This window comes from Symphalangus syndactylus, chromosome 23 (genome assembly GCF_028878055.3).
Source record: "Symphalangus syndactylus isolate Jambi chromosome 23, NHGRI_mSymSyn1-v2.1_pri, whole genome shotgun sequence".
Lineage (NCBI taxonomy): Eukaryota > Metazoa > Chordata > Mammalia > Primates > Hylobatidae > Symphalangus > Symphalangus syndactylus.
This window is the reverse complement of record NC_072445.2, coordinates 51,859,375-51,876,784: the sequence shown is the minus strand read 5'-3', so window position 1 is coordinate 51,876,784 and position 17,410 is coordinate 51,859,375. Positions and strand designations below refer to the sequence as shown.

General features: G+C 39.1%; 1 long non-coding RNA gene across 4 annotated transcripts in view; it reads right to left on the bottom strand.

The window, feature by feature from the left end:
• The window catches only part of LOC129473659 (uncharacterized), a 66,525-nt gene that overhangs the window by 16,846 nt on the left and 32,269 nt on the right, over positions 1–17,410 (bottom strand). The window contains exons 2-3 of one of the 4 annotated variants that reach the window (XR_008654318.2): positions 9,022–9,090; positions 2,634–3,389 (exon numbers count right to left, since the gene is read on the bottom strand). The exons of 2 other annotated variants lie outside the window; for them this stretch is intronic. This is a non-coding gene — a long non-coding RNA (uncharacterized lncRNA). Of the gene's footprint in view, positions 1–2,633; positions 3,390–9,021; positions 9,091–17,410 lie in introns of those variants that run through there. One more of the 4 variants, XR_008654317.2, reaches the window with a different exon arrangement.

Genomic DNA, 17,410 nt, shown 5'->3' with positions numbered 1-17,410 from the left:
TATGGTATTATGCCCCTACCAGTGTATGACTCCAGTGTATAGAGAGAGAGAGAGAGAGGTCTTAACAATCCCCATGCTATCCTTTATTTGCTTTGTGTTCTTTGTGTTTATTGCCAACATAACTTAAAGGTAAGGGGTGCTTAAGTCAACAATATCGATGTGATGGTTGCTACTCTAGTGAGCTGCCGGGACAGACCTCATGACATAAATTACACTCATGAGATAAATTCATGTTAGGATTAGGATTTTGAGCCTAGTCCTAACATAAAAAGAGCAGCATCTCCTCTCCAAAAGGACAAAAGCAAGTTGGTTGCTGTAATTTCAGGTAGTTCCTTGTGTGGTTATATTGTACAATCTACCTCTCCATGTCTGCCTGATTAATGATTTTTATTTACTTATTTATTTACATTACAATAGTACAAAAGAATATATGTGACATATGTATGTATATGTATATGTATATGTATATAAGTCAGGGGTCCTCGACTCCCAGGCCATGGATGGGTACTGGTACTGGTTGCTGTTAGAAACTGACATAGCAGGAGGTGAGCAGTGGGTGAGCAGAGCTTCATCTGTATTTACAGCTGCCTCCCATTGATTGAATTAACACCTGAGCTCCACCTCCTGTCAGATCAGCAGCGGCATTAGATTCTCATAGGAGCGTGAACCCTATTGTGAATTGCACATTCAAGGGATCTAGGTTGCATGCTCTTTATGAGAATCTAATGCCTGATGATCTGTCACTGTCTCCCATCACCCTTAGATGGGACTGTCTAGTTGCAAAAAACAAGAACAAACAGAAAAAAACAAGCTCAGGGCTCCCACTGATTTTACATTATGGTGAGTTGTATAATTATTTCATTAAGTGTTGTAATAGAAATAAAGTGTACAATAAATGTATTAATAATACCCTTGCATCCCCAAATTGTCCCTAATATCCCTGGTCTGTGGAAAGATTGTCTTCCGTGAAACCTGCCCCTGGTGCCAAAAAGGTTGGGAACTGCTGATGTAAGTTATAAAGTGTGACAGTGTAATGAGCAACTGTGAACCTACCATCCAATCGAAATATTCAAACATGGTTGCAATGCTTCCCTGTATTTATCCTCCGCTTCCATGCTGAAATATTCCCCTCATTTTGCACAAACAGTAACCAGTACTTTGAATTTTGTGTAATTATTGCTTACTCTACTTTTATACTCTTGTCATTTGCTTGTTGGTAGGCCTAAATAACAGATTTTTTCAGTTGTGCTTCTTTTTGAGCAGTTCGTTAAACATATTACATGGGATATCTTCTTATGAAATTTATTGTTTTTCACTTTGCATCATGGTTGTCTGTAGCTATATTTCAATCGTGTATTCCATGGAATAGCTATGTCACAATTGATTTATCTGTTCTCCTGTTAAAGGAGAATTATGGCTTCCAGTTAGCTGTTGCTGTCATGAATATACTCTTCTACATCTCCTGTTGCACATGTATGCAAGTTTCACTAACACATATACCTAGGACAGAGTTTCTCAACCTCAGCAGTACTGATGTGTGGAGACAGATAATTCTTTGTTGTGTGAAACTGTCCTATGCATCATAACACGTTTAGCAGCATCCCTGGCCTCTACCCACTAGATGTCAGTAGTGTCTCCAAGTTGTGACAACCAAAAACGTCTCCAGACATTGCCAAAGGTACTCTAGGGGTCAAAATCACTTACGTAGAAATACAACTGCTGGGTAGAGACAATATGTAAGTATTCACTTTCACAAGAGAAAGCCCAGTTGTTTTCCAAAGTGATTGTAACAACTTAGTGCCTCCTGGCTTTCCCATTGATTCACTTCTTCTCTGATACTGGGTATTGTCAGATCTTCTAATCTGAGATAATTAAATAGGTGTAAAACTGTATCTTATTATGGTCATAACTTGTATTTCCTTGATTATTAGCTAGGTTGAGCACCTCATTATATCTGTTTTGGCCATGTTTGTTTCTCTTAACTGTGTTTTGGCTTTTGCCTGTTTTTCTGTTGGGTTGTCTGTTATTGATTTGTAGAAATTATGTATATATTCTGGAATATATTAATCCTTTGTTGTTAAGTGACTTGTAAATATCTCCCTTTGTTTGCCATTTATTTTTCTTATTCTCTGATGGTGTATTTGCTGAACACAATTTTTTATTTTAATTAAAATATAAAAATTTAACTTAAATACTAAAATTTTAATTTAAATATTAAAATATGATTGGATTTTTTTTTATGGTTAGCCTTTTTTACCCCAAGATTACAAAGGAATTTTGCCCCTGTTTTCATTTCTGGTTAGGACATGAAAAGAATAGCTCCTTCCTGACTTACTCTCTCGGATCGATTACTCTGATGGAAACCAGCTGCCATGTCATGAGTACACTCAGCTGGCCTAATGGGAGGCCCACACAGAGAGGAACTGAGGTCGCCAATCAATAACCAACACCAATATAGCACAGGTGAGTGGGTACTTTTGGAATTGGATCCTCCAGCACTCATCAAGCCTTCAAATGACCGTAAGTTTATGAGAAACTCATTTAAACCTAATACCCAATGTTATAGCATTAAGAGGTAGAACCTTTTGGAAAGTGATTAAGTTATGAGTGCTTTGCCCTCATGAATGGGATCAGTGCCCTTATGAAAAACATTGACCTACTCCCCAGATTCTAGGTTCTCCTATTCTGACCCTCAGAAAATGGCAGGGGTAATGAATGTTTATAGTTATTTTATAAAACTTTAACTTTTAGAGTAATTTGCTATTCTACAATAGATAACTAATACAGCTTCCTTTCTACTTTGCTAATGATCTTTGATTGTGAGCACATTACTTGATCTCTTTGGTGGAAATCCTGCAGGTCAAAAATTGAGAAGGCTTTCTTTCAGTCTGGGTATGCTTTCTGACTATGGCTTCTGTCCTTAATGGTAGAAAACTTCTGTTTACCTTGGGTCAGTTCAAGAATTCTAGACTCAGATTCCCTACTTTAATATTTGCTCAAGACTTAGTAACCAACAGCATAGCTACTCTCCTGATCTACCCTTAGGTCACCCTGTTCCTCCTGACCCCTGATTGTTCTGATCCCAGTTCTTCACTGCAGTTCCCATGGCAGGAATTTGGGGAGAAGGTTTGAAAATCTCCACCAATTTAAAGGCAAACAATGCTTTGAAGACTTTGTCCTATGTAATAGATAGTAACAGGAGGTTTTCGGAGCACCTAGTCAGCCATAGTGCTAAAAGCAGATAGCCAAAAAGATTTTCCTAAGGCCTTCTCATCTAGAGGAACGGAGCAGACAGCTTCTTTTCAATACATGGGCATTTGATATATGTTATCCAGGGCTTGTGGCACCATATGAGGAAGTTGAAACCCTTCTTTTAAGCAACCATTGACCTATTGATGGACAAAAACAAACTGGTTAGACGTCCCTTCAACATGAGGGTCCATAAATTAGAACTATATCTTCAGCCTTCTCAGATAACACATGCTAAATTATTTAGCTTGCTAAGTGCCAAAAATTCAAACCTCTAATCAGTGTCAGTTTTCCCAAGGCAGAATTTCTGGAAACTACTGACCTGGAAATATGATGGGAATGAGGATAGCCTCTGGCAATAACTCTCTTGCCTCTCTACATCTCAGTTACCAAATGTATAAAATGTAGACATGGTTTGAGATGACTGTCAAAATCTTTTCCAGCTCCCACAATTTTTAAAATATCTATAGATAATGTCCATTACCAGTAAAAAAAATATATATATATTTTTATATATATATCAAATATATATCAAATATAATTTTATATATATATCAAATATAATTTTTATATATATATCAAATATAATCAAATATATATTTGATATATATATATATCAAATAGACCCCTCCTAGCTATCAAGCTGCTGAGGTAGTCAAGAAAGAATATGATTATTTCCGAATTGCCAGTTACCAAGTCCACATTTCACATTGACTTACAGCCTTGAAGACCCTCTCATTTTCTCTAAAAAGGCCTCAAATATAGCAGCACTTTTCAAATACTTACTGCTGTGGTGTGAATGATGCTGTCCCCCATAAACCTCATATATTGAAACCTACTACCCAATGTTATAGCATTAAGAGGTAGAACCTTTTGGAGAGTGATTAGGTTATGAGTGCTTTGCCCTCATGAATGGGATCAATGCCCTTATGAAAAACGTTGAAGGGAGTGCCCCTGTTCCTTCTGCCATGTGAACATGTAGCACCAAGGCACTATCTTTGTTTATTTAGAGACAAGGTCTCACTCTGTTGCCCAGGCTGGAGTGCAGTGGTGCTATCATAGCTCATTGCAGCCTTGAACTCCTGGGCTCAAGGGATCCTCCTGTCTCAGCCTCCTGAGGAGCTAGGGCTACAGGCATGTTCTATTACGTCTGGCTATATATTTTTTTACATTTTATTTTTTGTAGAGATAGGATCTTGATATATTGCCCAGGCTGGTCTCGAACTCCTGGCCTCAAGTAATCCTCCTGCCTTAGCCTCCCAAAGTGCTGGGATCACAAGCATGAGCCACCACACCTGGCCAAGGCTCCATCTTTAAAGCAGAGAGCCCTCACCGGACACTGAAACTGCTAGCATTTTCATCTTGTACTTCCCAGCTTCTAGAACTATGAGAAATACATTTCTGTTGCTTATAAATTACCCAGTTTAAGATGTTTTGTTATAGCTTGAATAGGCTAAAACACTTAGTTATTAGCACATTAACACGGAGGAGCTTAACGCTGTCAGAGACAACAGGAATAAGACTCTTGAGTAAGATAAGGGGCAAAAAGGTAGCATTAAAAGAAGTGAGAAGACAGCAAGTCAAACTTTGCTAAATTACTATTTTGCTCAGGGGCCAGCCCTACTTTCAGAAAGGGCTTTATACTGATTTAAAATACTGGTTTTGTATGCGTGCACAAGTATGTATAAATATTTGTATATTATGTATTCACAAGCAGGAAGAATCCGTTGACAATCTTGAGGTTGTTTTGTCAGAGAACTTCTTCAGTGGAATCATGGTTTCTTCTTATCCTTTCTAAGCAAAGGGTATTTTTTACAAAATGGAGGTGACGAAGCAACTGGGATTTAGGTCTGCTGAGAAAGGCTTTGTCTTCACTTGCCTGGTGAGTCATTCTTAAGCTGCTACCACCTCCACCTGTCCCCCACCATGCTCTCAACTGTTGCCTGTGCTGTGATCTTGACCTTGAGCACATTCCCTTGAGCGTACCTTACAGCCCGCTCTAAGGGTTGGTGGCAAACTGAAAGACGACCATGCACCTCTTACGCTCTGTGGTTTCCTTTGTCATGTCACTCATATACTGAATGCATTTATGATGATGTATTCAATTAAATGTACTTCATTTATCTGGTGGCATTTTCTCATAAAATTCACAAATTCCCTTAATTTTGCTACTTCCCACATCAAAAACAGAAAGTTGAAGAAAGATTGTAAGGAAGGTTTCACAGTAAGGATTCTGGTGACAACAGCCTGGTGATTTTTCAGTCAATCAGGATTCCTTTTACGAAATATAAAGTAGGTGGGTAATTATTTAGTTGAGCTTAAAATGTTTCTTCTGCATGAGTTCCAGAGAAAATGAAGATGCTTTTGTTATTAGCAAAGTAATGAAAGGAGGGCCTAAGGTTCTAGAGGTAGGGGAATTTGAGAGGAGGTGGAATTGAGGGAGAGTTTTTCAATTGTGATGTTAAGGGAAGGGGGAAATGAAGGAAAGAGAAAGGGAATAAGTGGCTTTTTAAAACAAAACCTGGAGCATTATGTGCCAAAGAAACTAAAATTGACTGAAGAAAGCTAAGTCTAAAGTTGCCATTAGAAATCGTGAATTCAAAATTCATAATTATAGCAAGTTTGATTTGTTCCTCTAATGAAATATTGAATATCTCATGCCAAGGAAATGGTCTTTGATTAAATGAGAGATTTTTTTTCTTTCTTTCTTTTTTTTTTTTTTTTTAAGACAGAATCTCACTCTGTCACCCAGGCTGGAATGCAATGGCGCAATCTCAGCTCACTGCAACCTCTGCCTCCCGGATTCATGAGATTCTCCTGCCTCAGCCTCGTGAGTAGCTGGGATTACAGGTGTACACTGCCACGCCCAGCCAATTTTTGTATTTTTAGTAGAGACGGGGTTTCACCATGTTGGTCAGGCTGGTTTCAAACTCCTGACCTTGTGATCCACCTGCCTCAGCCTCCCAAAGTGCTGGGATTACAGGTGTGAGCCACCGCACCTGGCCTAAATGAGATATTATTAAATGGTAGAAAAATAGTTACATGTACCATCGGGTATACATCTCATTAGGTATTTGCTTGACTATCAAACCCTGGATTCAAGTCTTTCTTTCTAGGCAAACCCTTGACTCACTGGGAAGAGATGCTATGATTCGGGCATGTGAGTATAGAAAATTAAAGTAACATATTTGTTGAGGTAAATTAGCTATCTCTAACATAGGAAGGAGACATTTGTCATTTGATGATGACACATATTCTTCTAGGTCTCTTTTTAGTATTAATATTAGAAAAGAATTATAAAATGTTGACACTGGAACAAACCAGCCCATCTGGTTTTTAAGGTTAATTGATTTCCCCAATTTTTGTGTACCTGTATACTTACAAATCTTTAGTTCTTAGTTTATTTATAAGTTGGTGAAGACTAGAGTAGATTAAGTCTTAGGTCCTTCCACATTCTATAATTCATGTGTTATCTAACATATTTAATTGTGTTCAAGACACACATCTTTTTCACATTTTAGTGTCTCTAAAATTGAAGTGTGTCTTACAATCAATATTTCTTAATCACTGTCACAGAATTGTTATCAGGTTTTCCTTTACTATTTTGAAGGTACATAAAATAATGGTGCATTTTACAATGAACACTATCTTAGCTTTGATGAAATATGCTGTGTAATTGATAACCACCCCCCAAAGATACCAAACTCGGATAATGGCATCATCCATCAGCCAATCATCTCAAAACCAACTTAGTTCATCTTCCCGGGCGTCTTTGAGAGATGAATGGAATTTCAATTTCAGAAAAGGATTTAGTTGATGTAGGTTCCGTAAATAAATTCTTTTTATATTTCTCTGGACATCTACTTTGGAGATATCCATTCCTCTTTATCTGAAACTGTTTTCTTTTCCTAAGTTTTGACCAAAAGTCAATATATTCAGTGCCTGGATATTCTGGTATAGGAGTGTAAAATAAGCAATTAGAAAGATAGTTCTTTCCTTATAGCTAAATATGTCTGTTTAATATTTAATTCAAAAAGAATTTTTTGAATTTCCATGTATTATGCTATCAACTAAGATAATACACAGGAAGCAATATCTATCTTCATGGAACAGGCTATTAAACAATGCAGTGCAAAAAGGACTGCATTGGGGTAAATGGAAGAAATTGCACAGAAAATCTTGAGTCATTAGAAAAGGCTTTCTGTAGAAGGAGATAGCTGAGGACTGAAAGACAAGTAGGCTTAGCCAAGTGAATTATATGGAAAGAAGAGAAGGGCATTCTAAGGAAAGAAAGCAGAGTGTTCAATGACCCATGATTCAAAAGAAAAAGCAACCCATTAGGCTAAGGGAACTAAATCTTGTTCAGACTGGCTAGACACTCATAAGGACATCAAGTTTTCTTTCTTTTCTTTTCTTTCTTTTTTTTTTTTTTTTTTTTTTGAGACAGAGTCTTACTCAGTCTGTTGCCCAGGCTGGAATGCAATGGCATGATCTTGGCTCACTGAAACCTCTGCCTCCTGGTTTCAATTGATTCTCTTGCCTCAGCCTCCCAAGTAGCTGGGATTATAGGCACCCACCACCATGCCTGGCTAATTTTGGTATTTTTTGTAGAGACAGGGTTTCACCATGTTGGCCAGGCTGGTCTCAGACTCCTGACCTCAAATGATTCACCCGCCTTGGCTTCCCAAAATGCTGGGATTACAGACAAGAGCCACCATGCCCAGCCCAACATCAAGTTTTCTAAATCAATCCTTCCATTTAAAAGCATTTCATCTAATCTGAGCTAAACTCTGCACAAAGCATGAGAAAATTGCAAGTAGACTATTGTCTTGACCACATAAAGCTTGAAATTTCAAAATAGGATTACATAAAAATAATTAGATAATAATACAGTTCTGAAGTAGCCACCAAGGACTTTTTGGTTCTCTCACAGATGTGGAAACTGATAATATTTTTTTTACACAAAAAACTCATCTCTTTAATGTTCACATCTATTGTTCCTACTCTTTCCCAATCTCACTGAATAGCTGAATAGCCATACCCTGACAACCAAACCGCAAATCTCAAAATCATATTAATCTGTTCAATAACACTCTCCAAGTATAATCCATCATCTAGTTTTGTCTTTTTCACCTCATTTTTTAGCGATGCTAATATCAGACAAAATGGACTTTAGAACAAAATTTGTTGCTAGAGAAAAAGGACATTTTATGATAATAAAATCATGTGCACCTAATAAGAGAGGCCCAAAATACATGAAGCATAACCTGACAGAACTGAAAGGAGAAATAGACAGTGAGTGATAACCTGGAAGAAGCTACAAATGAGGATATTCTAATGGATTTCTGTTATCTTTGTTTTAATATCTTTGGGTCATTCAATATTCCCTCTTCTTAATAGAACCCCTATTTGGGGGGAACTCATTTCATATGGTTTATGTGAGGCTGACCCTAATTTTCCGACCACAGAAATGGGCATATGTTGTACATTTCACCAATTAGAATACCACAGGCTCTAGAGTTAAGACAGAATCCAAGATAGGTCACTTAGAGAACTCAATGGAAATTTATCGGTATGCTACCCCACTTTTTTTGTGTGTGTGTATGCAAGATTTATTAAGCTGGCATGGTACGATCCATCATGCCTACAGCTGAGAAAGAATATGCATGCAAAATTAAGCCAAGCAGAGACAAATGGATTTCAAATAATAAGAAAGCCGGGGCCTTGATAACATTATTTTGAGGTCCTGGATTATTCCTGAATCTAAAATACCTGTAGACATCTTTGTTATGTGAGCTCTTTTGCTTAAGCCTGTTTGAGTTAGGATTTCATCACTTGCAACTGGAAGAGACAAAAACAAAAAAAGCAGCAGTTAACAATAAAAGTGAATCAGTAAACTAGGTATTTTTAAACATGTATAACTAGTTATTAAGCAGGGATATACAGATTAAATGTCTTTATTTTTCTCTAATCCCTGTTTTCTGACATGACTGGTCATATCGTTCTTTCCTTCATCTGATTTCCTGAGACGATTCCACAGTTTCCTAGAAATGTTCAATTATAAGAATGTTTAGATACATACAACACTTTCAGGAAGTAAAATTTCTGGATAAGGTTAAGCCAAAATTCCAGTCTCACTTCTGATTTGATTTGAATATCTTTCTTCTCACAGCTCAGGCCAGACCCATGGCTCTGGGCCTGTAGTAGGGGAGGGGCCATGTTCTCAACTTTCAGATTTCCTTCTTACCCTTTCAAGCCTTTATTTAGCTGCTTTTTTTTGTAGTTCTTTCTTGGCTGATAGTAAATGGCTAGTGTGTTCTCCATTAGAGCAGGCTTCTAAATACTGCTCTCTCATGGATAACTTTTCTTTTTTCTCCCTTTATTTTCTTTTTGAGTTCTTCAGCCAATATCTCTAAACATTGTTCACTGAGATTGTTCCAGGTTATTATTTGATGACATGGGTAATGTGCTTTCCAGCTGACCTAGAGTGACATCCTTTCAGTCTTTGTCCACAGGGATCCATCCTGTTAGGATCCACTCACCCCCAGCACTTTCTAAAGTAGGATCCCATAGAGACAGCCTAAGCTCACTTGGACTAAAGGAAACTCATGCCTCATTTCCATGCCAGACTCTGGGTAGTCTGCTGCCCCCAGGCTCCACTCTCCCTTCCTTGTCTTGCCATGGAAGACAGCTCCAGCCAGCCTTTTATCTTCTGATTTTTTCCAGTTTGGCAGCAGACACCAGTATCTATTTTTATGTACACTGTCAAACTTCAGGGGACACAAATAAATTCCTCCTAAATGTCAAGTGCTCCCAAGGCCTCCCTCATCAAACTCTGATGTACTGACTAAGCCTAAAACTGTCTGCGAGTTGAAAGTATCCAATTGGAAAGGACAATCTGGTATCTCTTCTTTTGCAGACATCCAAAATCTCTACAAAGGTTTCTTTCAGAGCTCCCCTTACTTGGTTAGGTGGGGAGAGCCCTCTTTCCTTTTCTTCATGTGCATTTCCCCCTAGTAACAGCTCTTGTTCCTAGGCAGATAATTCTCCCCAACTTATGTCTCTTTTCAGGAACTCCTGTCCATAGCTTATATTGGATAGATGGAAGAGGTAAGTGGGAGAATTAAGTTCCAGTTTGATCACCCCTTAGTAAACACTTGAAGGATTGCTGGCTGCTCTTTAGAACACAGAAGAACTTATTGACAGTGGTAGTCCTCAATGTGTTTAATGGCCAATGTGTTTAATGGCTCCTATGGCAGGTCATTAGATGGATTCAGACCATAATGTTGAAACAGTATTCTGTAAAGGCCTTGATGATCTAGAATTTAATCTTTTAGTTTCTGAACCATTAGGAAATCAAGGGGTTCCAGGCAAGAGGCTAAGGCCTCTTGCTGGGGCTCAGGGAAGTGGCTATTTATCAGTTCTCTAGAAGTATTTCTATGTTTTAGCAACCAAGTGCCTAAGAGCCCTGCCTATTTCCTATTCTCCTCAGGATTATTTGCAAGCCCTTCTCATTAAGAAACAGGGGCAAAACACAACATGTACTTGAAAAGAATTGAAGCTTGAGCTAAAATCTCCAGATAATAAAAAAAGTTTTACTCCACATTTTGTTGGAGTCAATGTCCAAGAAATGTTTGATAAACTTAAGTGAGTTAAGGTCAGAGCCTTGGGGAGAGGAACTGCTGAAGGAGCAGTAGGCATAAAAGGAGAAGGAAATCAGGAGAATGTGATAAACAGAAAACAAGAGTTTTATGAAAAGTAGACCATTGGCAGCATGGAAGACAAAGACACTGAAGGTGAAGGAAACACCCTTATTTTTATTGATGGCCTTCATAAGAAGATTCTTAGAATGGTGGTGAAGCTGAAAGTGAGAAAAGAGAGATAAGAGAGCAGAGGAGGTGAGATGAAGAAATAAAAGTGACAGATGCAGGCAATTCAAGTGTGGAGTTATAAGGATGGGAAGAAGTTGGATGGTAGTGAGAAGGGCATATGGAACAAGAAGGCTTGCTTGGAAGTGTTTTGTTTTTGTTTTTCAAACATTTAAGTATGTTTGAAGGCAGAAGAGTAGGACTTGGTTGGGAATAAATGGCTGTGACTGTGAAGAAAATATAAAGCATAGTCCCTTTGCATTTGGAAGGCCTGAGCTCACAAAGATGGGATTGGCTTTGGGAAAGGGGAATTTCACTTCCCCTCCAAGACTGGATGGGATTCTGAATATTTACCAGGGTGTGAAAAAAGAGTGAGTGTGGGAAAAATTAGTAGCTTGAGCCAGTAAACCCCTATCTTCTGAGTCAAGAGGCAAGAAGATTATTGAGAGGGAGAGAGAAAGGAGAGGTCTAGAATATTTTGCAAAGAGTGGGAGAGAATTTGCAGAACTGAATTACCAGGCATCAGGGTGGGTTCCGGCTGGAGTCAACACCAGATTGTTTGGTGAACAGACCCCCATGCTGTGAGGCTCAGGAAAAGAAACAGAGAGAGAGAGACGGTGGATTTGCTTTTGGGAAAGGAACTGATATAGCTTAGTGGTTAGGCACAGTTAGGGTGAGGAGAGGACAATAGCACAGAGCTGAGTGGCTATGAGTCCAGGCTGAGGAGACAATCCAGAGAATGAACAGGATGAAGCCGGGGGTTCTGAATAAAATGGCAGACTCCATTTATATAGGAAGCAGATTGTCTAACCATCAAATGGGAGGAGAGGTTGAAATGTTTATTCTTTGGAAAGAGGACCGGGCTCCATGGATGCTGAGGTCCTGGAAGGCCTTGCTGAATTGTGACTGGTGTGGGAAGTTAGGAAGAACTAAAACTTTTCATTAGCTTGGCTTTTGATCTGAAATAAGTTTTGAAAGAGCTATATGCTGGAGAAATAAAGAGGAGTGGCCCTGGAGTCAGACGATAGTGGAGCCACATGGACATATGCAAATATGTGTGTGTTCCCTTGCTTTTGAAAGCAAACATTTTGTTTTCAGCAAACAGCTTGCATCTTGTGCTTCCTTAATAAAAAAAAAAAAAAAAAAAAAAAAGTGGGGGAGGAAAGTACATACACAAAACAGCCTGTCACTGCTGGCTTCACAGAGGAGGAAGACAGGCCCTTGAGTGTTTTCCAGTAAGCAGCTCCCTAAGCTGGTTCTCACACGAGAAAGAGACTCAGAGTAACAAAAGGTGCCCGTGAAAGGTTCTTTTAGACTAAAATTTGGTGGAGATTAAAAGAGGGCGAAAGTTCAAATGAGAGGGAGCCACTGCCAAGTAGGCAGAAATCTTAGCCAAGGGGAAGGAAAAGGAGCCACTGGTTTAGAATGCAAGTAACCATGGCGAGCCAACAGCTCAATGCTAGAATCTGGTTAAGAAGTAATATCACACAGAGCTGTGATTGTTTATTCAAAGCAGGCCATGAGAGAACAGTTGTCTCCAATGGGTACTTGCACAGCTTGGATTCAAAATTATAAGTACATTTTTAAAAGCGTCCAGCGCTTCTCCCTGACCCATTTGGTATTAAGCAAAAAAGAAAAGAAAGCACAAAGTTTATTCTCAGTGTCTCTTGTGGGTTTAAGACAGCTTTACATATGGAAAAGCATTTTGGTGTCAGCTGTTGAACTGGTTTCTTGCTATTCTGCTTTCAGTTGCCATTGGAAACTTTGGCTGGCTGTGTGGTAACATCACCCATTTCCCAAGGTTAGGAAACCAATGCCCCTCTAAAGGGAAGCAGAGCATTTCTTTCTTTTCAAGTACATGTGCTTTGCCCCTGTTTCTTAGTGAGAAGGGCTTGGAAACAGCTAACGGACTGTGGGAATAAAGATGAAGTATTGAAATGCCTGATGAAGATAAACATGATACAATGTAACAAGAGGTTCTGCAGTAGCCAGAAACACAACTTCACATAAACGCCAAGTCTTCCAACGTAGATTTTCCATTTGCTGTTGTCACCACTATATAGATAGATTGTAGATAGAGGCTGTTATCCTTTCTGTGTAAATGAAATAGTATTACTAGAGCAAGGGCTTTCAGAAGGGAGAGTGGGCTTCTGTTGGTCCTTGAGTCCCTGAAATTTATGCAAAAGCTCCTATATCACTTTGCATGTGCATTTTTTTTTTCTGGGGCAATATGTCCATAACTTTCCTCATATTATTAGAGTGGTCCGTTACCCAAAACACATTAAGAACCAAGGAACTGAAGTATCACCAAGTGAGGTGCATTGGCTACACTCTCACATGTGGAAAGAATGTAACCTAATGGTTTCAATTATGACAATGCAGTACTAAGGACAGTGCACTGGGAAAACTTTCTCCCTGGCTAATGGATACAACATGGTCAAGGAGAGGAAATTTCCAGGAGAAGATTGACTCTCTGCTGGCTGGCAGCTGGGAGAAGCGGTGTTCAGCTTTAAAAAAGAATGTGTCATGTTGGTGTTCTCTTTTTATATCTTGAGCTATCGAGGAGTTGGAGAGATACAAAGAGAATCTGCTTTGTCAGGAAAGGAAGAGGTGTGCTTCAGAGCTCAACCTGATGATTTCACAGACCAATTTAGAGCAAAAGGGAAGGGCAGCCTCATCACATGGTCTAGTTCAAGGAGTCTAGCATAGTGTTCTGGCACTTAAAATATATCATCTGGAATCAGACTGCATGGGTTTGAAACCAGGTCCATTAAGCAGTAGATAGGAAAGTCAGGTATTAGTTACATAACATCCCTGTGCCCAAGTTTCCTTATTCTTAAAGTGGAATTACAATAGTACAACCAGTACTTACTGTTTTAGTCTGCTCTGGGCCACCATAAGAAAATACTAGACTGTGTGGCTTAAACAACAGAAATGTATTTTTTCAAAATTCTGGAGGCTAGGAAGTCCAAGATCAAGGTTCTGGCTAATTTGGCTTTAGGTGAGGGCTCTTTTCATGTCTTACAGATGGCCACCTTCTCACTATGTCCTTACATGGCCTTTCTTCAGAGCATGAGGTGCGGAAAGAGAAAACTCTCCAGCATCTCTTCCTTATAAGGAAATTAGTCCTATCTGATCAGGATCCCACACTTAAGACTTTATTTAACATTAATTACTTCCTTACACACCCCATCTCCAAATACATCCACACTGTGGGATAGGGGACCTACCTATCGATTCAGGGCACAAATATTTCATCTTTTACATTCGTTATTCACAGATTTCATATTTGCAAACTTGTCTGCTCACTACAATTTATTTATAACTCCAAAATCAATACTTGCGGCACTTTCATGGTTATTTGAAGACATGCACAGAGCTGTGAAAAATTTTATTCACCTGATATACATGCTCCCAGCTGAGGTCAAACAAGGTGATGCTCTGCTTTCTGGTTTCAGCTCACATGCTGTAAACACGTGTTCTTTCCACAGTCTAGGTGATGCCACATTTTCACATTTTTGTGCATTTCTGTTGGTGATTTCACCTTCTACAATGGCCGTAAGTGTAGTGCCAAAGTGCTGTCTGTCTAGTGTTTCTGTGTGCAGGAAGGCTGTGGTGTGTTTTATGGAGAAAATACATGTGTTAGATAAGTTTTATTCAGGCAGGAGTTATAGTGCTGTTGGCCATGAGTTTAATGTAAATAAAACAACATTACATGAGGTGTCTTTAAACACAAGCACACATAAAACAGGGTTGTATATTGTTCAGTTGATGAAAATGCTGTCACCAGGGGCTCAAAGGAACCTGACCGTTTATTTTTTCTAGGAGCAGCAGTCCAATTCAGTGTTTGTACAGAACATAAGTACTGTGAATAATGAGAATTGATTGAATATGACTCATCAAGCTATTATGAAGATTAAATACGTTTTTATACATAAAGTCCTTATAAGACTGCTGTCCTAGTTCAGGCTGCTGTAACAAATACCATAGACAGGGTGGCATAAACAACATTTATTTTCCATTTTTTGAGGCAGGGAAATCCAAGATCAAGCTACTAGCTTGACATTGTTTGGATCCGCATCCCCATGCAAATCTCTTGTTGAATTGTAATCCCCAGTGTTGGAGGTGGGGCCTGATGGGAGGTGACTGGATTGTGGCCGCAGGTGGTTTCTCATGACTGGTTTAGCACCATCCCCGTAGTGCTGTTCTCGTGATAGAGTTCTCACAAGATCTGGTTGTTTAAAACGGTGTAGCATGCCCCTCCTTCTCTCTTGCTCCTGCTCCAGCTGTGTAAGACAGGCCTGCTTCCCCTTTGCCTTCCACCATGATTGGAAAGTTCCTGAGGCCTCCCCAGAAGCAGAAACAACTGTGCTTCCTGTGCAACCTCCAGAACCAGGAGCCAATTAAACCTCTTTTCTTTATAAATTACCCCGTCTAGATTTCTTTATAGCAGTGTGAGAACAAACTAACACTTGGCTGATTCGTTTCCTTGTGAATACCTGCTTCCAGGTTTGCAGATGGGTGACTTCTTGCTGTATTCTTACATGGTAGAGAAAGAGAAAGATCCTCTCTCTCATATCTCTTTAAGAGACAGGAATCCCATTCATGAGGGCTCTATCCCCATGACCTAATTACCTCCTGAAGGCCCCACCTCCTAATGTCTTCATACTGGGAATTAGGGCTTCAATACATAAATTTTGGGAAATAAGCATTCAGTCCATAGCAACTGCCTAACTCACAGTAAATGCTCAATATATGCCCTCTATTACTATTTTCTCAGTACTAGAACAGTAAAAGATCCCTCCACAGTTGGAAACAACACCACAAGATATTAAATAACACTCATTGAAAGTGTTACATAGTTAGGCTTTATGATCAGGCAGAAAAAATATATTTACTGCTATGTATTGTATACTCTGCCATTTATAGGGTAGGGCAGACAGAAATATCCAAAAGTGCTTAAATTTTAGCGGTAGATTATGGCTTAACTTGTATTAATTAGTTTACTCATTCTTCATTTACATCATCTGTAAAACATTTACTCTGCATATTCACGTTGTGAAGTAAATGCTGTAGGCATACTAATATGAATAAATCTTGTATATAACTAAATAAAGATATGGGATAAGCAGTGACTTGATGGAAAGGTAAAGAAGATATTAAAGGAATGTAGAGATAGGATAAATTCCCTGAGAGTTCTCTCAGCATTTTCCTGAGAACTTCCTGGTCTTAAAGCCAAGCTGATGTTTGTGATAAAATAGGAGGGAAGCAGCAGCTTCAGTAAGGCCCATGGGCAAGGACCAGGTTGGCCATGATGATCTGTTAGGACTCCATCCCCTGCACTGGTTCAACTATAACACTATCATCATCAATACAGTTTTTTGGTTAAGAGCTTAGGTGCTGAAGCCAAGTCTGGCTGTTTTCAAGTTTCAATATTTCCTACTACCAGCTCTGTGACCTTGAGCAAGTTCCTTAATTTTTCTGTGACCCAGTTTCCTTAATATATAAAATGAGGGTGATGATAGTGCCTTCTAGCATTTCTAGATTATTTGACAAGCACCCTAGAACTGTGTCTGGTACATGATATACTTTACTTCAATATTTAACAAATAATTAAGTGACCTGAATGTCCCACACCAGACACACAGTAGTAGTCAGATAACATAATTAACAATCAATTGTTGAATGAATAAGTGAAAAGTAAAAGACCCTGGAAAATGCTGAGAGGAAAGAAAATGTGAAGGCATGACTTAAAAAGAGCTAATTTGATAGTTAAGATACTTTAGATTGCTGCTGCCTTGCATAAAAGCTTCTAATGAGCTGACTTGGTTAATATTTAAAAGTCCAAACTTTATGGCACGGCATATTGACAAGAAAAGGACAGGGTTTGTGGCAGCAACATATAAACCCCCAAATCTCAATGGTTTGGAAACAAAAGTGTATTTCTTTCTCTAGCAAAGCCTGATGAAAGAGTTCTCATCTATTTGATCACTGAGAAATTCAGGCTGAGTTCATCTTGTGATACTATCATCTCATGTCACTCTGTGTGTGAAGAGAAGAATGGAGAAGGGAAATTGATTCTTAGCTGCCATGGCCTAGATGTGACATATGTCATTTCTGCTCACAGTCCGTTCCTCAGCACTGTCATGTCCCAAAGGCAGCTGAGGGCTGGAAAATGTAGGGCACATATGGATATGCAATGAACAGCTTTCTCAGCCCCATATGGCATGCAAGGACCTCAGTAATTTGTGAGTGGCTATTTCCACCTATCTTTCAAACCCAACGAAGGCTTG